At 44.6% G+C, this 25,593-nt stretch overlaps 1 long non-coding RNA gene and 1 pseudogene across 1 annotated transcript in view; one reads left to right on the forward strand and one right to left on the reverse strand.

The window, feature by feature from the left end:
- The window catches only part of LOC146866089 (uncharacterized), a 186,823-nt gene that overhangs the window by 127,709 nt on the left and 33,521 nt on the right, over positions 1-25,593 (reverse strand). The window lies entirely within an intron of this gene.
- The window catches only part of LOC146866090 (uncharacterized), a 90,913-nt pseudogene that overhangs the window by 48,972 nt on the left and 16,348 nt on the right, over positions 1-25,593 (forward strand).

Below are 25,593 nucleotides of genomic sequence, written 5' to 3' on the forward strand. Positions count from 1 at the left end.
GCATGGATCAGGGCACACGACAACTTAAACTAATTCGCCTTCAAAGTCTCCTAAGTGGTCGAGGTCAAGAGGCAGGTCAGTGGGTCCTATAATTCAAACAGAGGACGTAGACTTAGGGCTAGAGCAGCCGACTTTGGAGCTGACACACAGGGTTCGAGTGTCGGCCTTGGTTCAGCATCCTGTGATATCTTAATCTTCCCGTGTTTATAAAAAATGAATGTGTCTTGTGTAAGGTAACTGGTGGTCATTTAAAGCGCTCCAATACCTTCGGGTAGAGGTTGCGCTATATCAACCTGCAAAAAAATAAACAATAGGTTTAGGAAGAGAAGGGGGCCGCAGAGGTGGGTGTTCATAGCTCTTTGACTTCACAGCCTGTAAGCGCTTTGTGAATATACACATCGTTAGTTTAAACAAGCGCGCGCCTCGCGCTACAAATGGGAGGGGTGGGGGGGGGGGAGTGCAAGAGCACACAAAGCGTTTCCCTTGCAGGAGCATTTGAGAATGATTAAGCTATGACATTTTAAATAACAATGCCGTTTCTTTAAATCTTTTAAAAACAACAACATAAACAAAAATAATGTCATGAGCAATGCCAATAGCTCTACTTTAACAATGCCGAGACCATTGCATTGTAAATGCTTGTTTATTGATGTTTTGACGATTGTGTAGTAGATAATGTTTGGGTCCCATTTCTCCATGGCCAGTTGCAGGGATTCTTTTACAGCCATGAGATTTGCAGACCAGGGGTTGTTTGGGTTGCTAAAAATGATTTTTATGAGAGCCTTCATGGAATTGTCTGGAGTTGCAATTGCTAAGACAACATATTTTGCCAAAGAGGCCAGCCCTTCCAGCTTTTGTTGAGTAAGATCGATTTTTCAGAGAGTATTTCTTATGCAGGAGGGAAAATGGAATAGTTTCTTGTAGGCTGAGCATTGAATTTTTTCCAGGTCCGAGGCGAGCATGCCGCGGAATGCCTGCTGCGCGTAGTTGACCGACTGTAGCAATGTGGCCAGTATCACCCTTGGTATTGCCATCTTTGTAGGGCTTTCAAGCACAGTGTTTACTCTGCAAAGGGCGTGCATCACCATCCTACCTTTCAGACTCATTTTTTGTAGATGGAACGAGGGTCTGCCTGATTCGCACAGCCAAACACCCAGGTAGTTATTACGCAGCCCATGCTAAGTGGGCCCAGCCGCTATTTTGAGAGCCGTTATTTGGGTAACTGCCAAAGATCATTCTTTTGGATTTGCTTGTGTTGGCGACCAACTTGTTCTGAAGATTGTATTTATAAAAGGCATTAAGTGCTCTTTGATGGTCTACCTTGGTGTGATCTAGAAGGACTGCGTCGTTGGCGTATTGCAGCAGATGGATTTTTGGTTTCCAATTTTTGGTGTAAGAAGAAAGGCTCCACTTAGCAGTGGGCCCAGATCTGCAGTGTATACATTGAATAATAGTGGAGCCATCATGCACCCCTGCTTTAACCCTCGGTCTGCAGGAATGTTTTTGGTGGCAGACTCCCTGGTGAGTTTGATAATTACTCAGTCAGTCAGTCAGTCAATTCACATTATTCGATACTTATGTTGTAAGATCATAAAAGTACAGATTCACAGAATAAAAACATCCATCCTAGTACAAAAAAATTCAAAAGATCAAATAAAACCACCCATTAAAAGCGTACAGTACATTCGGAATAATTAAGCAATCGATTAAAAGCAATTACTAACTGACATAACATACAGTTCATTCTTGGGTATTGTACAATCGCCTAGTTTTGTATGATAAGGATAAAAAAGATGCCATGGAGTAGCAAACAAGGGGATCAGGTAGTGATTGTAAAAAGTACATTCCTATGCGGCATTGTGTAAAATTATGTTTATACATAAGAGGCCATATGAATCTTTTGTGATGTTTCACATAAAATTTGCAAAAGAAAAGATTGGCACATTTGATTGAGCGGAAAGCCCATCACAGGGACAGGACGGGAGATCATGCATAGAAAACATTCCTGATGGATGAGCCAACATAAAGGCATAACATTTAGTTGAAACCTAAGTAAAGAAATCTGTGACATAAATTTGTCACCATAAGTAAATATGGGGGTATTCCTTCCAGGACAATAGGTCCCTCGAAATAAGATTTTATTGATACTTTTAGACAGTTGGTTTTCAATATTTCGTTTGCCCTTTGTGTGAGAAAACAAGTTTTAATCTCTTGTTTAGAAATTTTAGAGCAATCATTTGGCAAAACAAATAGTTGCCCTAAACCAAGAGAAGAGGGACTATTTTTGATAAATATAATCCATGGAATCCTGTGTGCATGTTCCAGAGAGAGAGTCTTCTATTAGCTTCTGGGTAATGGGTACAGATTCTCTTCCTCAGATAGAATACCAAACAAGCATTGGAATAGCCAATAGGTCTCGCCTTTGGGACCTTATAAGTGTTTAGCCATGCAACAGTTGCATAACTAAATACTTATAAGGTCCCAAAAGCGAGATCTATTGGCTATGCAAAGCGGCCATGCGGCCGCGAAAGTGAAAGTGATCGCGATCACGATCCAACATCAAAGCGGCCGCGAAAGTGAAAGTAATTGCGGTAAAGCGCGGCGTGCGCGCCCGCGCACATGCACTGTAGCTCTAGGCTGGCCTGGTAGCACTTTTTGGAGCCCTCTCAATAAGTCTCGCCAGACCAGCGCATGCGCTGGGTCAGGCAAGACCTAAAAAAGATTGGAGCCAGGCTAATTTTATCATTAATGCATGGAACATCAATTTCTGTGTGACATATATAATTTGAGCAACTTACGGGGAGGCCTACTAATTTTTCCCAAAAAATGTCCTCCGTGATCTGGAGAGCTGAGGAGTTAGAATAACCCCAGATGCCTGCCCCATAAGTTGCTACCGAATCTGATTTGGCTGTGTAGACCTTTTTCACCATATTAATAGGTTTAACGCCTAGTTTTTTTAATGAAAGAATGTAGGTCAATAATGCTTTTTTCTAGTGATAGATCCCTTGTAGTAATCATATTAGACCAAGTTAGTTGTCTATCAAAGATCACACCAAGGTAAGAGAAGGTATCAGTTTGGGCTACCTTCTGGCCAGCTATATAGAAACTTGGAGCCTTCCTGTCCTTTCGCCTGGTAATTAAAATGAAAGACTTGACCTCGTTGGTTTTGAGGTCCAAATATTGCATGTAATTCACATAAGCCTCTAATAACTTTTGTAGGGCTAAGCCTCTGCGGGCAATTACCACTGCATCATCTGCGTACAGGAGGATTGGGGTATGCACATTGTTAATCTTGAGAACATCTGGTGTTGAGTCCGACAAGGAAGTTTCCAACCCATTAGTATAGATGGGAAAAAGAAATGGTGCAAGTATGCAACCTTGTCGGACGCCCCTGTTGATTGGAAATTCCCTAGTACATTCTCTCTGCCTTCCATATCGGACACAGGCTGAAGCCGAGGAATAAAGCTGCCTCATAAAGAAAGTAATTGCCTCATCGATACCCATTTCCTTCATGGTGATGTGCCACACAGTCAAATGCTGCAGATAAGTCAGTACAAGCCAAGTATAACTTGCCCTGCTTGGCTTAGGTGCACTTGGCAATTAACAGACTCGGATTAAGGCACTGATCCTGGGTACCCATCCCCTATTTAAAACTGTATTGAACTGGGATCAAAACATTGTTACTGGTTTCCCATTCCTCGAGTCTGTTCAATAGAACCTGACCCTATAAGCTTAGCAGTGCTGTCCATGAGAGAAATTGGTCTATAATTTTTGTCCTCTGCTTTGTCTCCTTTCTTGTGGATGGGGATTAAAATAGACTTCGTCCATGAGTCTGGTGGACCCACTGTGGCGACTACGTTAAAAAGATTTGTCAATACCGAACCCCATAGATCTGGCAGCTCAGTAAAGAAATCTATCGGAGTACTATCCGGGGGGGGCTCCATTGCTGGAGCATTGCATAAGGAGCTCTCTTATCTCATGATGTTTAAAGGTAAGCAGAGGTTTGATAGGGAGAGAAATAGCTGCTCGCTGTGTAGTCGCTCCCTCAGCTTTAGGGTCAAATATTAGGGAAAAGTGTGTAACCCAAGATTCCTCATCTACATGACAATCCAGACTCGGGCTGTGGATGGTTTAAGGAAGGGAGCATTGATAACTCTCAAGAAGTCCCCAGCATTATTTGAAATAGCGGCTAAATGCAATTGTTTGCATGCTTCTTCCTTTAAAGTTTTAATTCTGATCTTCCTGGCCTCTTTATACTAGAGACGGAGAAACTTGACTAATTCCATGTCTCTAGTCATAGCTCTAAGAGCCTGATATAAGTCTGATAGGGATTTGGTACAAGCATGATCGAACCATCTAGGGTCTGAGGTTTTGGCAGTAGGATTTTTTCTGATTAGGAGGTTTTTGATCTCAGATAATATCAGTCCAAAGGCTATAGTAACCTGGGAAGGATTGGATTCCGCTTCTAGACAGGTCATGATATCGATTTGCCTATTTGCACCCACGGCTGGAACAATGTATGCTTTGTCTATTGTGACCCATTTGAGGAAATCCCTTATTCCCTACTATCGTGGGTTCGATATGTCTTGAATGCTCTATGAGGATAACTTCCCATTCCAGCTCACCAGTAAGGGCAGTGTGATCACTAAAGTTAAAAATACTTAATTTCTACATTGCAAATAGATTTTTTAAGAGGGTCAGAAATTAATAAATAATCGATAGTTGAACCCTGGGTAGGTGTGCCAAATGTATTTTGTAACATGCCTGATCTTAAATCCATAGGATTCTGAATCTCTAGATGGTTAATCACAAGGAATCTATTCAGGGCATCTCCATAATAGTTATGTGTAAAATGAGATAAAGGCTCACCTGCCTCATCGATTAAGCGACAAGCTGTTAAGTTTAAGAAATAACAACAGTGCACATTAAAATCCCCCATCCATAGGATGTTCGGAATCTGTTTGGAGGTGTTAAAAAGTACATTGATTTCCCCCTTCCAGCTGGTCTACAACCACCTTAAAATCGTTGGAGAAGTTATTATTATAAAAATTGATTAGGAGGACTGTTTTACCACCTGGGCCTTTTAAATGTAATAGGTGATAATAAGGGGAAACATTATGGTATGACAAGACTACCAGACTTAAAGCATTTTTCAGCAGAGTCAGGATCCCTCCCCTGGCACAACCTGATTTAGACGGAAGGGTGGCGGTGTAAAAAGAGCGGTAACCATATGGACTAATTGGCTCAGTTTCCCATGTTTCTTGAAAACAGATCAAGTCAAAGATGGTGAACATTTTTAGCAAATCAGGGTCCGACAGATTGGAACTCAAACCAACAATATTCCAGGTAATTAATTTAACATGATCGGTCTGATTGCATAATGCAGATTATTGCTTGGGGCTTTCTGATCTGATATAATGTGACTTTGAACAGGAGTCCTCTGTCAGTCACAGCCCTCTAAGTCTGTGAATACATTAAATCGGTTGGTGGTAGGAAAGGAGATAAAGGGTTGTCCCGACAAAAGGAAATGGGGTTCAGGGTGGGGGAGACTGAGAAGAGCCACAGGATCTTGTCCCCAGGGGCTGGTCCTGACTGGTTTATTAAAAAAGCCCAGCGGTAATGTAAATATTTGGGTGAGCGATGATGGCGCCATCGGAAGCCAATGAGACAGTTGCTGGAGCTGATGGTACGAGTTAAAATTGACCACCACACAGCCCCCCTCAATAGATTTCAATTAGTCCTCCACCCAGCCCACCCTTCTTGCCATTAGAAATCGGGGCAATTTCTCCCCCGTCTCCCGCCCCTCTACATGGTTACTATTCCAATAGCATGCTTTTGAAATCAATTGGTCTGTGGTTTCCTTTTGAATACTATGTAATTTGGGAGCATTTGCCAGAACTACAATGCAAGGACAAGCTGCTGGGGGGAGGGCCATACTCATATGGCAGTCTGTTTCGCCCCCTCTTTTCGCTGCGTTCTCTCTGTCAGGTTTTGTTGGTGGCAATGACGTCCCTTGGATATCCCCTGGAACTGTGGGGCATTAATATTGGCAAAAGGTGGGTAAAGGGATAAGTGATTAGGTTGCTGCATTGGCGATTGAACCAAGGTTATATGGTCCCCTGCTGTCATGGCGCCTAAATAAGAGTGTTTGGGCCTTACACTATTGGCCACTCTCGGAGTGCCCAGGTTATCCATACAATTATTGTGGGGGGGGGAGGGGAACAACGATGCAGGAATTGGATAATTGGGAATAGGTGCCTCTACTACTTGAGCCGACGAATTGGAAGGAGTTGGGCCTTCCGCTACTGAACAAAGAGTCACTATATTAGCCTTGATTCTGATCAGTCTGTCTCCAAGCGGTTGGAGTAATGCTGTGATTGACTGTTCAATTTTTAAAATCAAAATATCCGAGATAGGCGGAGAAGCCACAATGGGATCTTGGAGAGCAGCTGAAGTTGGCTTGGCTAATCCCCCCCACTTTTTTTCTTCTTTGAAGGTGGTTCTGAAGATACCGAGGGTGAAAGTATAATACTTTCTGTGCGGGGAACCAAGCATTTTGAACTAGTAGTAGCTGGATTTGACATTGAGTGTAATGTGTCAGCTGCGGTAACCGCTGAAAACTCACTATATAAAGACTCACTTAATAGGCCCAGTGCCCCCGAGACCCCCATGTAGAGTCTGTGCTCAATGGAGTGAATCTCCTTGTCCAGTACATTAGCAGCTCTTAATAAAAATGAGTCTAATGTGTTGGTAGGCTGTTGGAATGAAAATGTTTTCGTTATTCTCTGTAAATAGCATTCGTGGCACCATTTTATGTTTGGCTGCCATTTTGAACCATGCTCAAAACTGCTCCTTGCTTCTTCGACAAAATGGTTGTGGAAAGTTTAATTTCTCTACGGTTGGGCCTTGCTTTGCTATTGAATATATTGTTCTTATTAGTGCATAACTTTCCCACTAGATAGAGGCCTTCTCCCACTAGTCTAGTGGCGGGCACGGGCAGAGTGACCTTGGGTTGGAGATAGTGTGTATCTGGCCTCACAATCGAAACCTATCCTTCTGTACTTCTTTGTTTAGCTGCATCTGCTCCGAAAATTCCATTATGGGCATGCCTTCATTTGCTCTGAATTGTACATAATGTATCTCCATGTTTGCTGATGTCAGTCCTCTCTGCAGCACCTCTAAGAGACTGGGCTGACGGGGCTCTGCTCGAGTGTATCTGAATAAACATATATTGGTTTGTATTCTCTACTGTCTGACCGACTCATCATTTGTATGGAAGGCTGAGAGTTGGTCGCGAGTGACCCGGGCGACCCTGATCGGGTCACTTCCTTCAGTTGGTGCCCGAACAGGGACTCCTTCAGGTGAGCGACCCATCTCCTCCCACGGACGGGTGGGGAAGTCGGGCCATCGTTGGGTCGGACGGATGGATCAGGGATCCCTGCATGAGAGATTTCCTGTACTCGCAGATGCCCCTTCTGTCCTGCCAGACGGTGCCTCGTCAAGTGGTCATCCCGACTGGAGTCCTAATAGGTGAAACCCTTGAATCTGACCATTTGGTCTGAAGAGTCGGCAGTGGAGAATAAATTCGTTTTGACCTGCATATATCAGGAGAGTTTGTTTTGGTTCTTTGTGGATATGGTACCATTTTGACTTGTATTTGGTACGGTCTGAGGACTGTCTTTAGGATCAAAGAACTTGCAATTGCTTTGCAAGGCAACATAACAAATTTGGGTCCCTTTTGAACATGCATGGGATTAGTCAATTCTTGGTTTCTTGTTGTCGTTGTTGCACTGCAGATGCTGGTTTGGAAGAAGCTCAGCCGGCGCCTCCAGAAGGCACTCCTAATTTTGATATGTATGTGAAACATGGCCTTGGCGCTATTATGTTTATTACGCTATTGCAAAAATATACGAGGGACAATGCCGAGTTACAGTAGCCATTGACGGGCACTTTTGATGAGCGAAAAATTGTTTTTTAAAGGAAAAATTGTTTGTGAAGGGAAGTAGGCAGTCTATGTTTAATTCTCCTTGAACGTGGCAAAAGGAAGCTAAACAGAGGCAAATGAAAGCAGAGAAAGAGGCCCGGAAGGGAGGAATGCAGACATTAACTCAGAAGGCCATAGCATATGACAGGGAAAAGCAGGAGCAATGTGTTGAATTTGAAGATAGAAGGTTTTGTTCAGTGCTTAATTTGTAAAATATGAAGTGCAGGTGCTCAAATGTTTGTCGGAAGCCACACCTACTTTTACCAGCTCCACCCACTTCCTCCACTGGCTTCACCCACTTACTCTATTGACTCCACCCACATCCTGAACTGGTAAAAGTCAGATGTAATACCAGATCTGAATTTCAGCAAGGGAGCCTGCCTCATAGTAAGGTTTTGACAGGCGGTTCCAAACTTACACATTTGAAAAAGAAACTTCAATGTAATGAATTTAGGGATTAAGAATAGGAGGCCTAAAGTATTATAGATATTTTGGACTCCGGTTTTGTTGCAGGCCACACTAGAGAAATATTTTAGCTCCGGAGCAAAATAGAGTACATTTTCAGCATAACCTTGTCCTAAAAATTACAAGCATCGCTCAAAGGTGTTGAACAATCATGGACGCACAACGCCCTGTTTGGGAGCATAATGTAGCGGATGCTTTAATAAAGGGTGATGATTTAGCTCAAAACGTAGGAGTCAGACAATCTCAATGCACAAATGGGTGCAATGTCTGATATTTACATGTTTCTCTCATCTTCATTGCTAGGTTTTGCTCCCCAGAAAGTGTCATTCATAGTCATTAAAATGTCACTCATAATTACACTGAAATGACAGAAATGATGAAAATGGCACTCATAGGAATCTGAAACCTTGGCAGCTATGCAGCGGGTGTCATTGTCACTGGGCGAATGGTACACTGCGACGAGAGCAGAAGGACTTCATGACCTGGCAAATGAAACTCTCCACTGAGAGACCAGGCCTCCGACTCGGTTCACTTCACACTTCATACCAAGTAAGTGACTACCCTCCATCACCTACTGACTCCTCTCCACATTACAATGGTGCCTTTCCCCTGCCCTATAGTTTCCTAATACTAAAGACACTCATCACCTCCTTGATCTGATAAGCTATGCCTACCTACCCCACATCACATTGAGAACATCACGGTGGCAAGATCATCCTGCACTGTGGCGACACCTGTTCCCGTCACTGTCTTGCTAGAGAGATCTGCTCCTTTCCATGTATGGCAAGATGGTAGCTTTGCTCTTTGCTAAGAAGGCCACATTGGTGCTCTGGGAGGCTACTGTGATGAGCACCAGAGGTCATGTAAATGGAACGCAGGCAACACCTATGATACACCCCGCTCCAGGTGCACTCTATGGAAGTTCCTGAGGGTTTTGATGCCCTATGGCTAACACTTTGATGTGCTGGAACTCTTCCTAAGATCAGGCGTCACACACTCTTCTTGCGACCTTCTCCCCTGTCAGTCTACGCTCACTTTCCTCTAGATTCAGTTATATCTACTCTTCCTTGACGTTGGCTAACAAAAATTTAAATTATTTACATATCCAAAGGTAATGCAATGATGGAAAGGTGAGCAGTAAGGGGTAAGTAGCACAAACATTAGCAAAGGCAGTAGATCTAGGTTTAATTTGCTTACACAAGAGGCATTACCACATTAAAGAGAGATACTTGGGAAGATTCCAGTGGGAGCTGCCAGAGAGGGTAACAGTTGTAATGTAGTCCTTTATGCAACTCAATACAAGAACTGGAGCAGAGGCGGGGAGGATACAATGAGGCAGCCAATAACATTAGGTGAGAGATGTTTAGTCAGCAGGATTGAGGCAAGATGTGGTTTATAAAGTCCCAAGCCCATGGCTCAGAGGCTAGTCGAAGAAAGACAGTGGTTGAAGGGGGTGGACTCAAATTTCACTTTGTAGTGTTAGACATGTGTTAGTTGTACAGCTGCGATATAAGAGCACCTGAACAAAAAGGACAATGTAGGTTAGCCTGACAAGTCAGCATTGGCCAGAAACCAGGTGCCCGAATCGCCAATGTTGAAGTGCTCACAGGTTTACCATTCTTTACACCGACTCTTAGAAGCAAGAACAGGGGCAGTCACAAAGAATCAGGCCCAGGATAACCCTCAATCATTTTTGACCTGCAGTGATTTTCTGCCTGCTAGCCCGCAAGTGGAACAAGCAGGTGACTCTTTTTTGTTCCGCACTTTGAGGCCGAGGCCGATATTTGAGCACAGCTCGCGTTATATGGGGAGGGTGAGGGGAGGGTAGGGGAGAGCCGGGGCACTGCCTCTGCACTGTGGAGGTTGGTTTAACCAGTGGTCGAAGTGGGGGGAAAAAAGTAGAGAAACTGTGGGCGGAGAATCAGAGGGATGGCCAGAATGCGCAACCATCCCAATTTTTTCACTGCCGAGTTTAATCAACCAATGGATATACATGATTTTTTACGGTTATAATGAGTTATTGACATTAAAACACATTCACAAAGAGGGATATGCTTCTAATCACAGAATGTCCCAAATACAAGAAAATGTGGAAGCACAAGCCATTTGTCGCCGAGCCATGGAGTTTCTGTCATCAGCACTTCTCCCTTTTTCCACAACAGCAGTTCAAACATGAATGGCAAAATATCCTAGTTTGCAAATGTTTTCTATATAATTATGGCTCTGCCATATTTGCCTCATAATGCAAGATCTGCTGCATGATCTGACCATTTAAACTAATAAATTGTTTATAGCTCAAACGTATCAAAAGTTAATAAAAAATGTGACTTGTTTTGCTGCGGAGTAGATGGCTTATTACAAAGGTTGACTGATCACCTTTCTCACTTTTGCATTTGTATGTTACACTGGTACTTATAAGGCAAAATCTTTCCAGAGACTGTTAGCATGTGTACACATGTCAAAATAATAAAATATCAGAAAATATACTGCATTACTCTGCAGCCTTTTTTTAATGCATAATTTAGTCAACACTGTGGCATAATAGTGTCCTCCTTTGCTTGCTGCATAATTAATTCCAGTGGCCCCACAGCAAGCAGCACATGGTAAAAGTGCTTGTGAATGAAGCAGAGAGACTGAAGTTTGCGAACTTAATTTGGTGTGCGTGCAAATTCTGCATTGCCAATCCCTGGTGAGTTGCAGCTTCTACTTCTGAAACAAGGCCAATGGAGGTATCTATGGGTGAGGCAGACTGGCCTCAAGGGCAGGACAGCCTTAGCACTGGTGGTGCCTTGTGCATTAATGTTTGTTATTGTCCCCCAATGACCACCTCTGCCATGGATTCCCTCACTACCACCCTTTAACAGTGCCCCTCAAGTCTCCATAACCACACTCTCTCTGATGCATTTAATTTGATTTACAGCGCCACTCATACCAGTGTAGGGTGTCAGAGCACTTTACATCCCACACATTACTCAGAGACAATCAATATGTGTGTAAATCACTGTATAGACAATGTTACATACGACTAAGGACTACAAGGTGTAGGAGTCACATGACAACCATACTAGTAGGCCATATAGGTTAATAGTGATTGGTCTGGAGTTACACAAACTCAGAATTTAAAACGTAACACCGTGGTTGGGGGTTCTCTTTAATAATCAGAATTGATTTCTGTCCAAAAGAACACTTTTTGCAACATGAGGATAACCAAAGACTGGGGGAAAAACACAATGCTCTAATTTATATCTTGCAGTTTGTATGCAGCTCTTAGATGACAGTTAATAGCGCACTGTTCTGTGTTAGGATTTTAACTTATAAACTGCAAGGAACAAAAGGATTTATATGACAAAAGCAGTAGCCCACTGACCCATTTACATTATGTGCACTTTGTGATCTGCATGGTACATGTTCTTTGCAGCAGGTACGTTAACCCTCTGTGCTACCTATCCAAGAGTCAACACTTCCACTAGACAAAACTTCGATCTCTCTATAGGAAGAACATTAAACATCAGAGTCATCATGACATTTTTATTGTTGCCGAAAATTGCTGGAGGCCAAGAAGGAGGCAGCAAGCACTTTTAAACCCTTAATATACTTGCAAACATAATGCCTCCACCCAAAGTCAGTGCCCGGTCACACCGGTGGCACTGCCCTAGAGCTGGCCCTTCTCAAGGGTGTTGTGATCTAAGCGACAGAGTCACTGTTGTTCTTGGCTGGGCTGCTTCATAGGCCTGCCCGCAAGACTGGAGGTGAACTTCAGTATGGATTGTGGTGAACAAACCTTGAAGGTTAACCCTCACTTGCCACGGCAAGGGTCCACCTGCTGGTGCTAAGACACCAGGACTTCTAAGGTATTTTGAAGCCTTCTAAGGTCTAGCATGGGATTGTGCTCTCTCAGGAGAGTCGTCTGGTGGACTGGTTATTAAGGCTGAACCTTGTTCCCCAGTTCCAATTTCAGCAGCTCTGGCCATAGTGCCACATCCTCTCCCCCACTGAGCACTATACTGCCCCACTGAGAAAAACTCACACTGCCTTCAACTACAACCCAATTGCTGCCAGCTATAAACACCTGGATGAGGCTCAATTTAAATGACGCACTAGACAAGAGCAATATGTGGCCTACAAAAAAAGTAACAACATCCTGGAAAAGGCAAACACTCATAGGGAATGCAAAATTCAGCAAACAATGTGAAATGTAAGCAGGAACAACATGGTTACCTTAGCGCTTTTACAATCACCATTCAGAAATCAGTGAATGCTTTTGCCTGAAAAGTTAAGGACATGACTACAGGGCCTTGAATGGACCCATTTCAATGTCCATTGCTGATATCCTTACAAAACATTAGCAGTATGGTAAAAAGACCAAATCCCTGGACGCAGAGCCACAGTACACATTTTGTTTTCCAATCCACACTTTGCAGTACCTCCAGGATTGGTGCAGTAGTTGCAAGCCCAGGGAAAACAAAGACAAGAAAACAAAAATAGCGCTTCACTGGTAAAGTCTGTAAAAGTGGCGCTAATGTGTTTGGGTGTGAATAAAATCAATCTGGCCAGTTTGCTACCACTTGGTCTTACTTTATTTAGCTATTTTTCATATTTGTAACCTTTTATTCCAGAAGCTGCACTTTGGAAATAAAATACGACATTTCCAGCAAAAATTATTTTCTTTTTTGGATCCATTTCACAGGGGAGCACATAAAAGAAAGGAGAGGAAAGAGAGAATACACTTCAGAACCCCATCTTGAAGTCACGGTTTTCAGTAAGAGAAGAACTGCGAGACAGAAAGAGAGGGAAAAAGGAAAGGGGGGGGCAGCTGAAGCGGCAGAGCAGAAGTGGACACTGTATTTTTCTTCTCTGAGCAAGAAGGAAAAGACAGAGTCCTGTTACTTCTCTGCCGCCCGTCCTCGAAATCCTGGAAACGCCGAGCTTTATTTAAAGGCGATGGTGATTTCTTGTGTCCTGGGACGGATTTTCAAAATAAACAAGCATTGGCATAGCCAATAGGTCTTACCTTTGGGACCTTATAAGTGTTTAGCCATGCAACAGTTGCATAACTAAATACTTATAAGGTCCCAAAAGCGAGACCTATTGGCTATGCCAAGCGGCCGTGCGGCCGCGAAAGTGATCGCGATCAAACATCAAAGCATGCACTGTAGCTCTAGGCTGGCCTGGTAGCACTTTTTGGAGCCCTCTCAATAAGTCTCGCCAGACCAGCGCATGCGCTGGGTCAGGCGAGACCTAAAAAGTAGGGGAACGGAATCCTTGGAATTGAAGAAGTAGGGGCACGCCGTGCCCTGCCGATCCCCTGCACTTCGAACACTGGGTTTAACAACGTTTGGTGCATTGAGCGTTGCAGGCTGGGCTGGGAGAAGGAGGTGAGGATGTGGCGCACATGTTTTCAGGCCATACTACCTGTTGTTTCCTAACAACATCTGCGTTGCCAACACGAGGAGTGGGGATTTTGGCCGAGAAAACCTAAATACATCCGCTGGTGTTTATATTAAAGTATGTACCTTTTTTCAATTATGGGCACTTTCAGCAGCTGCCACTTACCCCCTAATTCGTAAACGTTTGTCAGTCGCATAACTTAGTGAATTCGCACCTGCCTGAAAAAAATCCTGCAGTCTCCCCCACACTGGGGTTCATTAGCCCCGAGGACAGCAGTTGAAGGTCGCCTGGCAGCCCTTTGAGAGTTCCTCTGTCAGACTTGATGATTGCTCTGCTGCTGTGGGCTGTGTACATGAAGAAGATGGCGGTTGGGCCGAGGCGATCTGGATAAAGTGGATGGTAAGTGCCGCTAGAGCTGCACAGAGCTACGATATCTGTGACCTGTCCTGATTTGTACAGTGATTGAACCACGCAGCGGCAACCATTGCTTTTGTGGCATCATTTGTGCAAGTGAGGTGTTTCGCAGTAAATGCTTTGCAGAACAAAGCAGAGCTATTCATTTAGTTACTGGTACCAAGCTGGAAATGGCAGTTATTCCGAACGTGTGCGTGGGGCTGTGCACGGCGCTGCGTGTGAAAATGTAGTGTCGGCTGCCTGTCAGCTGTGTGTGTAAATCTGTTTATTAGCAAGCAAGCAACATTGATTTGGCTACTTACGGTTACTGGTGGGCGGCACTGTCTTTATTAATAGGCCTGCTGCTTCTGCCAGCCATCGAGGTCGAGCTGAACCGATGGCGACTGTCTGGCGCATGTTTGACAGGGCATGGCAATTTGAAAATGATCTACGCACACACGCATGCTGCGCGCACAGCCCCTACCAGCAGAACCAAATCCAGCCCAATTTCAGTGTCCTGCCCACCGGCAACACGGAACTTAAGGCCTAATATTCACAACATGGATAGCTGGAATGGAATCTTTCTATCGTCGGCTCTCACAGCCTCAAAACTCTTTACCGGAGACTCGGGGGAGGAACAACAGTTTCTGCTGTGAGTCACGGAGGTAATTTTATATTTACTTAAACACAATGCCATATGACGTGCCGACGCATAGTGTAGACCCGGCCCTGAAGAATAAGTGCCGGTGCTCAGCACCGGAAAGCACCGGCACAAATTAAGCACTGGTTTTGTTACAGATTGATAAATCTGAAGTGGCCCAAAAAGAAAATGACACTTTAGTGGAAGAATTGTTAGAAACTCGACCGCCACCTCCATATACCCCGCAGAGGATATATCCCGCTATTCACTCACAGACCCAGCCATCCACTCCTTCTGTGCCTGCTGTTTCTGCTCCTGCTACTGTTGATCAGACTGCTTTGGCCGAGGCAACTACCGTCATTTCTTTGTCCTCGCCATCTGTGGCAACTATGACTCTTAGTAATCCTGTCACACCTATTGTTTCAGCGTCCCTTTTGCCAGCTCTTACACCTACGATGCAGCCAGCAGCGACGTTAGTGCCGGTTATTTCCATTGCTATTCTCACTCTGTGCTTTTCATCCCGACATTATTGAGTAGTGGGACACCAGTATGTGGGTTTGAGGATAGAGACTGGACGAAATTTAAGGAACGTATAGGGCCATTAGTATGGTCTGATGTGGGAGATGAAGAGGAAAGCGTAGTAGCTAATCAGGCTGCCCAGTGGGCTCGAAATTCCATTTACGGTCTAGAAGACCCGTGGAACGTGGTGAAAGATCATGAGCCTTTTGTACAACAGCATGCCCTTAAGCATATGTCTGCTACTCTGATTGGTCTTTGGGAGCAGTGTTTCAAAGATGCAGCCCCACAGATCTTATGACATTAAAGGTCATGTATCTGTCACTTATATGGGGCCTGATCAAGTTTTTGGCAGTATTACGAACTTGATTGCTTACCAGGGTAGGCTACTTGAGAAGAGCCCCACCCCAGTATCTCAGTTTCTGAGGCGGGAGGTTTATCCCATATATCACCCCGAAATACCAGAGTTAACCGAGCAAGGTATTGTCACTAGACCAGGTGTGGCGGCCGGTTTCCAAGAACAATGGGTTTATACTTCATGAAAAAGGAGTGAAGTTTTGTCTCTTAAAACTCAGTTACCGGATCCTAGGGAAAATCCTACTGCTTATTATAAAGAATTGACTGAAGCTACCTCTTCAACAGTAATGATGCTTGCAGACATTAAAATGTTCTTTAGTTTACTGGTTCCGGTTGATATTTCAAGACAAATGCACACACAGGATCATGGTGCGGAACTGGGTGGCACCTGGTATCAAATTAAAGTATGGGATCAGGAGAGGAAGTCCAGTGAGAAGCCTAAGGCAGAGATTTTTGCTTTGCTAGGCAGCTTTATCACGTTTATGTATTCTCTTATTCCACCGAGAAAAGTTAATTGGGACAAGTTATCAGCTTATCGTCTTAAGAAAGATGAGAGTGTGTCTGATTTTTTCACTCGGTTTGAAGATGTGTTCCTGGATTATAGTGGGCAGGATTTGTCTACTGAGGGAGGTGTTCGGTTGTTTGTTTATAGATTTGTTTCCAATCTGCTTCCTGAAATAGTGACTCGATTGCAGTCTTCAGAGAGCACTTGGTCCACCACTTCCCCTTCTGTTATTTTGAATATGGCGCAGTATTATGAAACGGGGAAAACGAGGATTAAGAGAGGATGGAGAAAAATGCCTTAGGATTTGAAGACGAAGGTGTTGTTGCAGCAGGATTCTAAAGGGAATGGTGGAGGACGTGGTGGTTTGGCCCGACAGCTTCCACGCTCTAGCAAGCAGCCTAATACTACGCCTTTAGGGCCGAATCAGTGTGCGTATTGTAAGGAGGAGGGACACTGACGTAGCAAGTGTCCTGTGTTGTTGCAGAAGGTAGAGGTCCCTAGAGGACGAGGTTCTCGTGGACGAGGTCGTGGAGCTGGTGGGGCTGACAGGACTCAGAATTCTGCAGCCTCACAGTGTCGTTCTGATAATAATTACTTTGATGACCCTCGGGCGGACAGTTCGATCATGATGTCTATGACACAGATGATGTGACAGGAATGTCTTACAGCTAGGGCAGCCAGGGACGGAGTGAGGGACCAGTTCAGATACCTGTAGATCAACGTGGTCCTTATGTTACTGTGGACTTGCATGTCTCGGCTAAGGAATTTTTGGTGATTACAGGTGCATCAAACAGTTCTATTTCTCTCTGTTTGGTCCCTGGGGCAGCTCAGTCTGGCCATAAAAATGTTTTGTTAGGTTTTTCTGGTGTACCGGTTGTAAGCCCCATTTCAAAACCTCTTGTATTGACTATTGGTCCTTTCACTGTGAATTTGCCATTTTTGTTGACATCTAATTGTGGAGAAAATTTGATGGGTTGGGATTTGTTGAACAAATTGCATGTTACGATTTACTGCTCCCTGGCAGGTGTTTTACATGACAATGGGTCCGGATGTGGTACACGCTAAACAGTGTGTGTTCAAAGATGAGCCTCTTCCTGCTGAGTTTAAGGATGTGCTGCCCACTTTGTGGGCAACAGGCGACACAGATGTGGGACTGTTACAGATACCGCCGGTTTCGATTCAAGTTAAAGACAATCCTTTTTTTCCTCGTATCCCTCAGTATAAAATACCGCAGGGAGGTGAGCGAGCTTTATTGCAAATTGTACAGGATTTGATTGAGAAAGGTGTGGTCGAAGAGACGACTGCTGATATTTGTAATAGTCCTATTCTTCCCATTCTAAAACAGACACCTTCAGGTTCCTCTGATGATCATGTAGCTGTTTATTGTTTTGTGATTGATTTGCGCGAAGTTAATAAAATAGTAGTTCCCCAATTTCATGTGGCCCCTGACATTACCACTCTTTTGACAATGATGCCTTCCACTGCTAAATTCTTCTCTGTCATTGACTTGAAAAATGCATTCTTCAGTGTTCCTATCCATCCAGATAGCAGGTATTTGTTTGGTTTTACACTAGCTGGCAGAGGTTTTAGATTCTGTTGAGCTCCTCAGGGCTATACTGAGAGTCCAAGTATCTATAGTCAAGCTTTAAAGAGCCAATTGGATTCCATTTCACTTCCTACAGGTAATCCATAGATTCAGTAAGTTGACAATCTCCTCATCGCTTCTGACAAGGAACAAGGTTGCAGGGATAGTATGGTTAAACTATTGTTGCATTTTGCGCAGCACGGACATAAGGTGTCCCTTTCCAAATTTCAATATTGTTGACAGAAGGTCACCTATTTAGGTCGCCTACTGTCGAAGGAGGGTAGGAGATTGACTCCTGAGCGCATCAGTACCATTGTTAAAATGCCCTTCCACAATCTCAGAAAGAAGTGCGCACTTTCATAGGTATGACTTCTTACAGTCGTCAGTGGACACCTAACTACTCCATACTAACCAAACCCTTGCTCACACTAACCACTAAAGATTTGCATGAGCCCCTGTCTTGGATGCCTGAATGTCAGCAGTCTTTTGAGCAACTAAAGAGTGTGATTTGCTCTGCACGCCTAACTACAGCAAGCCATTTGTATTATATGTCCATGAGACAGCTGGTTGAGCGCTTTGTGTTCTAACACAAAAATTCAAAGATAAGCAATGGCCCTTTGCTTATTTTTCCGCTGTTCTTGGCCTTGTCGCAACAGCCCTCCCGAGCTGTCTAATAACAGTCGCAGCCGAGGCCGTCTCGATAAGACAATCGGCTGGACTCGTACTTGATACTGACCTCACAGTCATGGTACCCCATGCTGTGGATACACTTTTGAATAAGATCAAGACACTGCATCTCACCAGTGCACGTCTGACCGGTTATGAAATTATGCTATTTGCAAAACACATCACGATCAAAAGATGTGGCACTCTGAATCCAGCCACGTTACTGTCACTTCCCTTCTGAAAATGATGAAAATGAGAAACATGATTGTATCTTACGGACGGAAGAAGAGACAAAATGATGGTTAGACTTGACTGATGTTCCCTTATCTGACCCACAAGGGGAACAATATGTCAATGGCTCTTGTTTCAAATTACCAGATGGCACTACAACTGCTGCTTATGCTATCACCACATTGCGTACAGTGGCAGAGACATCACGAGTCCCTTATCAATCAGCCCAAGTAGCTGAGTTAGCCGCCCTTATTCGAACTTGTGAATTGAGCAGGGGACTGATTGTCAATATTTATACTTACAGCCAGTATGCCTTCAGGGTCGCCCACAAATTGAGCGACGCTGGACTGCGAGAGGGTTCCTTACTTCACATGGCGCAAAGACCCAACATGGTTACCTTATAGTGAGGCTTTTGTCTGCTTTGCTGCTCCCTAAGAAGTTGGCAATAGTGAAGTGTAGCGCCCATAGGAAAATTACTGATGATGTAAGTAGGGTGAATGCTTTTGCTGACCAGACAGCTAAGGAAACAGCACAGACGAAAATGTTTGTAGCAGGTCCCGCTAACTGTGTGCCTGAGGTCACTATTATTGAGGATACGCTTGAAAATGTGAAGGAAATACAAAGCGATGCTACAATAGAGGAATTAGCAATATGGCAAGAGAGCACGGCACAAATGAATGATGAGGGATGTTGGATTGAGATCTCAGGGAAACAGAGATGGCTGTTGCCAAATGCATCTGTCCTCCCTGTGGTCACAATGGCCCATGGCCCAGCCCATATCAGCGCTAAAGGTATTTGCAAGGTGTTAGACCCTGTATGGCAGAATGACAACATCCCAAAAACAGCTGCACATTTAGTGAAGTACTGTATGGTGTGTATGATGCACAATCCTGGAAAAAGTACCCCCACGCCACCCAGTAATTTTGCACCACCTACTTTCCCCTTGGAGGTCCTCCAGATGAACTACATAGAGCTAGACAGGTGTAATAATTTGAAGTATGTGTTGGTGGCTGTCTGTGCATTTAGTAAATGGGTTGAGGCTTACCCCAGTAAAGACAATACAGCTGTTATGACTGCAAAGGTACTCCTGAAGGAGGTCTTTCCTTGTTTCGGCTTGCACCGTTTGATTTGGAGTGATAACAGGAGTCATTTTAATGCCAAGGTCATTCAGCTAATTTGCGATGGTTTGCACATAAAACAGAAGTTTCATGCTGCAAACCTCCCACAGTCAGTAGGTTTGGTTGAGAAGTACAATGGTACTCTCAAACTGAAATTGGCAAAGATTCAGGAGACAACAGGGTTACAGTGGCCTGATGCATTACCATTAGCTCTTTGGTCGATAAGACCAATGGCACAGTCTAGGATGGCATTGTCACTGTACGGGGTCATGTTTGGATGCCCAGCAAATGTCTGGGGTGTCCCGCATCCTCATAGGTTTTCAGATATTGAGTATCCTTTATTGATCGATTGTCTTTGCCAGTTAACTGAAAATCTGTGTTCTATTCGTCAACAGGTCCGGGAAACCCTGCCAGATATACCAGAGGTGCCTGGATATGATATCCAGCCTGGCAATTGGGTCCTCATGCGCAACTTCCAGCAGAAGAAGAGTTTGGAGCAGCGGTGGAAGGGACCAGAACAGGTCCTCCTATCCACGCGCACCACTGTGAAGGTTGCCGGCCGGAAGAGCTGGGTGCACGCCACCCACTGCCACAGGATCCCACTGCCCTTGCCCTTTGACCAGTGGCTGGGGACTCTGAATGTGAGAAGGTGCCCCAGTTTGTCCCCTTTAATGATGCAAAGCTGACTTGGACCCAAACGGAAAAGGAGAATGATGAAGTGCTAAGTGCAGAGGTTCCCCCAGAAGTATGAGGTATAAAGGAGCAGCTGTTTGTTGATCCAACAGTGCCTGGGGCTACCAGGTACAATTTGTGTCCTCAGTTGAGGGAAGGTGCACAAAATGAGAAGTGAGATTAGACAGGGATGGACTGTGCAAGTTAGGATGTGCTGTAGTACCAACTAAGTTAGTTTAGGGTGAAGTGAGATTTTTGCACTGTTTTGACATTGGACATGATAAATTGAGAGTGCTCCCTTGGTGGGGGGTACATTATCCTGATTGACGTGGGATACATCATGAGCTTAGGACTGAGCAAGCTCCAATGCCGGTGCTCAAGAGTGCCAACATTTGATAAACAATAGGAGCCTGTACCAGTGAGGCTCTGACGGACACTGGGAGCACTTAACTTTACTATCATTTTTGTTGCATTCTCTCCTTCCTCAATAATGCATCCCTTTGGCCGACCTATTGATGAGGAGGAGGAACAGCCATTTACACCGCCACGTTCAATGAGGTATTGGTCGACAAGGAGTAAAATAATAGGTATATTAATAGTTGTGATTGCACTAGTAACAATACTTGGAATATCCTGGTTTTTAGAGGAGAAATGTCCTATGCATTCCTTGGTTGGTACAACTCCCCCTCCCCCGAACACGTTTTTGTTACTCTTGCCCCTCACAAAGAAGCGCATAGAGAGTTCTACACAGACAAGGTATTTTACACAAATGTTGCATCAGGCTCATAATGTGTCCAATACAACTAATTGTTGGATTTGTGGGTTACTTCCTTGGGTCACTCATATGATCGCAATTTATTTTCAATGCCACGGTCGTATACTGGCAGCTGCAATGGTTGGTACGAATTATTTGACTGGTGTACTTCCAATTTCATCCTTCTACTTTGGGTTCAACATCCTCTGATTCTCACACTGCGATTGAATATTTACACTTCTACCAGGGTTTTTACCCCCATAGGACCGGCAGGACAAGGAACTCTAGGCACATTGTCCTCAAAGTGATGTTTGAATACATTTTTTTTTTTTAATTTGTTTTTATTGTTTTAGTTAACAAATAACATCTTGACATCCATATGTGATGTTTGAATACATATCGTAAAGTAAAGCATTATGCCTGGTTTCAAATGGAAATGGCTGATTTCCAATGGTTTAACACATTTGAGTATTTTCAATCAATCAATCAATCTGGTGTTTATAAAGCGCTACTCATCCGTGAGTGTCTCAAGGCGGTGGGGGGGGGGGGGGCAGCTCCGTATCAGTTGAAGAGCCAGGTCTTGAGGTCCTTCCTGAACGTGTGAAGGGTCGGAGAGCGTCTGATGTTCACAGGGAGCTAGATTTTGTGTCCAGGGAGATAAAGGTGGGGTACAGTAAATGCAATTTTACCTACAGCTTGAATACGACTAATAGTCCGCCTTTGATCCTACCCAATAATATCTATTTTGTCTGTGGATCACAAGCTCACATCTGGCTCAAGAGGGAATGGTCTGGCACATGTTACCTCTCTTTCCTTCTTCCCCCTGTATATGTTTCCCCATCTAACTATCACCAAAGTCATCAACTGCAACGTAGAATTCCATTCCTGTCCCGAGTCAAAAGGGTTGTTGATACCAAATATATAGACTAGACTGACACCAATGCACAGCATTTTGGGGACGCTGTGAAGGACCTATGTCCTTATTTGGGCCCCATGGCTAATAGCCTTTAAATCTGTCAGCTAACAAGAGTTGTTGAAGGGGTTATCAATACGACTGCTGGGATAATGACAAATATCACTGCTGAGCTCCAGGCTATGAGATTAGTCACTTTGCAGAACAGGATGGTGTTAGACGTTTTACTTGCAGATAGTGGAGGGGCCTGTTGCGTCATTGGAAGTAGCTGTTGCATTTATATACCTGATAATACTCCCAATGTTTATTTAGCTATACAATAATTACATATAATATCATCTGAGATACACCAAGAGACAGGCACTTGGACTCTGTCGGGATGGTTTTGGAATATGCTAACATCTTGGGGTTGGAAGATCCTCATTCTCTTTGGCTGTGATATCCGGTATCATCTTTACATGTTGCCTCTGTATACAATGTCTCCCAACTTGTTGCTCCTATTGTGTCAATATCCTCACTTCAAACAGAAAACATCAATTCATGATACTAATACTGCGATTATGATACAAAAATATATTGACGACTTGATACAAATCGATGAAGGCATTTTTGAGACTGCGTCTTTCCTTGCAGCCTCCATCTCTGATACTGACTTTATGACCTGCTCCTAATACTGATGTTCCTTTGTCCTTGAAAATGTCATATTTTCTTCGATCATTTTATACAAATTGTTAGCTCATGGTAAAAGGAGGGTCTGTTGGAATGAAAATGTTTTCGTTATTCTGCCTGTGTATTATTCTATGTAAGTTATCATTCGTTGCACCATTATATGTTTGGCCGCCAATTTGAACTATGCTCGAAACTGCTCCTTGCCTCTTCGAGAAAACAGGTTGTGGAAACTTTCATTTCTCCAAGGTTGGGCCTTGCTTTGCTAATGAGTACACTGTTCTTATTAGTGCATACCTTTCCCAATAGGTAGAGGCCTTCTTCCACTAGTCTAGTGGCAGGCACTGGCAAAGTGACCGTGGGTTGGAGATAGTGTGTGTCCAGCCTCACAACCGATACCTATCTTTCTGTACTTCTTTGTTTAGCTGCATCTGCTTGGAAAATTGCATATGGGAGTACTTTCATTTGCTCTGAATTGTACATAATGTATCTCCATGTTCGCTGATGTCAGTCCTCTCTGCAGCACCCCTAAGAGACTGGGCAGACAGGGCTATGCTCGAGTGTATCTGAATAAACATATATTGGTTTGTATTCTCTACTGTCTGACCGACTCTTCATTTGTACGGAAGGCTGAGAGGTGGTAGCGAGTTACTCGGGTGACCCTAATCGGGTCACTTCCTTCAAGGTTCACCTCCAAATGTAGTTGGGGTAGGCTCTCATTTCCCCATCTGCAGACCGGAGCCCGGGGTGCATGGGCAGCTGGAATCACACATATTATGGGGGGGCCAGCCCAGTCTCCTTCGGGCTCCGACGGGCGTGGACAGGTCCGCCCTTGGCCCGGGCATGCCCATGCACACCCCATGCTGCGGAAGATCTGCGTTGCTGAAAAGCACCTCTGGGCACAGTGTGATGGTGTGACGTCAGTCACGTGCGGTGTTATTGGAGCTTGCTGGGGCTTGTAGGCTCCTTGCCCCCTCACTATGTCGCCAAAGAGTACCGGGCTTCCCCGTGCTGCGGGAGACATGTGTTGCTGAAAAGTGCCTCTGGGCGCAGTGTGACTTCAGTCCCATGCAGCGTTACTGGAGCTTGCTAGGGCTTGTAGGCTCCTCGCCCCCTAACTATGTCGGGGATGAGTACTAGGCTCCCCCGCACTGCAGGAGACCCACAGTGTTGAAAAACACCTCCGGGCACGGTGTGTCGGCAGTCCCATGCATCGTTACTTGAGCTTGCTGGTACTTGTAGGCTCCTCGCCCCCTCACTATTTCTCCAAAGAGTACTGGGCTCCCCTGCACTACGGGAGACCCGTGTTGCTGATAAGCACCTCCGAGCACGGTGTGACATCAGTCCTGTGCGGAATTACTGGAGCTTGATGGGGCTTGTAGGCTCCTCGCCCCTTCACTATGTCACCAAAGAGTACCAGGTTCCCCTTCACTGTTGGAGACCCTTGTTGCTGAAAAGCGCCTCTGGGTGCGGTGTGACATCAGTCTCGTGCGGTGTTACTGGAGCTTGCTGGGGCTTGTAGGCCCCTCGCCCCCTCACTATGTCGCCAAAGAGTACCCGGCTCCCCAGGCACTGGAATATAGTGACCTTATGGCTCTCAGTAACTTTGGGCAAAAGTTGCACCCCTCCAATTTCTGACACAGGACGTTGCAGACTACCCAGTCGAAAGATGCAGAGTAGTTGACAAAGCAAGAGAAAACTGAGAGGGGAAGCACAAGAGATTGCTTGTTGGGCTAGATATGATTGAACAATGATGTTGTCAATTGTCGAGCCCCCTGTGCAAAAGGCTGTCTGGTAGAATTGTAGAAGACCTTTGTTGTGTGCCCAATTTGCTAGTTTCAGCACAAGGTGCTGGAATAGGCCTTTCCCTTGATGTCCAATGTGAGTGTTTGCCCCTTTCTTAAATATAGGCTGTAAAAAAGAGCCTCTCCATGTGTCTGGCACTTCTTCTGGAAGCCTGCATTCTGAGTATAATGGTGGAAGGGTTGCAGCCCAAAACCTCATGTCCTCTCTTAATAGGTAGCCTGGGAGGCCATTTGGGCCCAGGGCTCCATCCCTTCTGATCTTTTTTTTAATGATGAGCACTGCTGCTTTGTTTGGGCCAGCATATACTTCGGTTCCCCTGTCTTTTAATGTCCTCCACGGGTTATATTTTTTGGGCCAATGTTTTCCTGGTTTCTAACATACGGCAATTTAGTATGTGCAACTCATGTTTCAGCTGGGACCCTGTTTCCTCTATTGAATGCCCCATGAGTTAGATTATTTAGATACTGCCAGAATTGTTGGGATGTGCTGGGAACTAGCAGCTCGAAGATTCTTATCCTTTTCTCATCATGTACATTGCGTTTCAGTTTTCAAATAAGTTATTTGTGTTGCCTTGCTGCTGCGTTTAGCTGCCTTTTTGAGGAGTTCCCTTTTTATTATCCTATGTACCCTTTGTTTGGTTTTTAACAGCAATGCACTTTGTCTGATCTCCAGGACTGTGCCAAGTGTATGATGGACTATTTCCTCCGAGCAGCGTACCCAGTTCTTGTACAAGCTTTTTCCAGGCCTCTATGGTGGACAGTTTATTTGTTCCTGGTGGCCAACTTCCCCAGGTGGATTTCTATCTGACAAAATTGCTGGTGGTCATTTGTGTCCATTTTATTCTCTGCAGAAGTTTATATTGTTCCTACCCATTTGATCTTTCGATGGGGGAGAGGATGTGTCTTTTTCCAGATGTAACCTCCAGGCTGACCAG

This window comes from Triturus cristatus, chromosome 2_1 (genome assembly GCF_964204655.1).
Source record: "Triturus cristatus chromosome 2_1, aTriCri1.1, whole genome shotgun sequence".
Classification (NCBI taxonomy): Eukaryota; Metazoa; Chordata; class Amphibia; order Caudata; family Salamandridae; genus Triturus; species Triturus cristatus.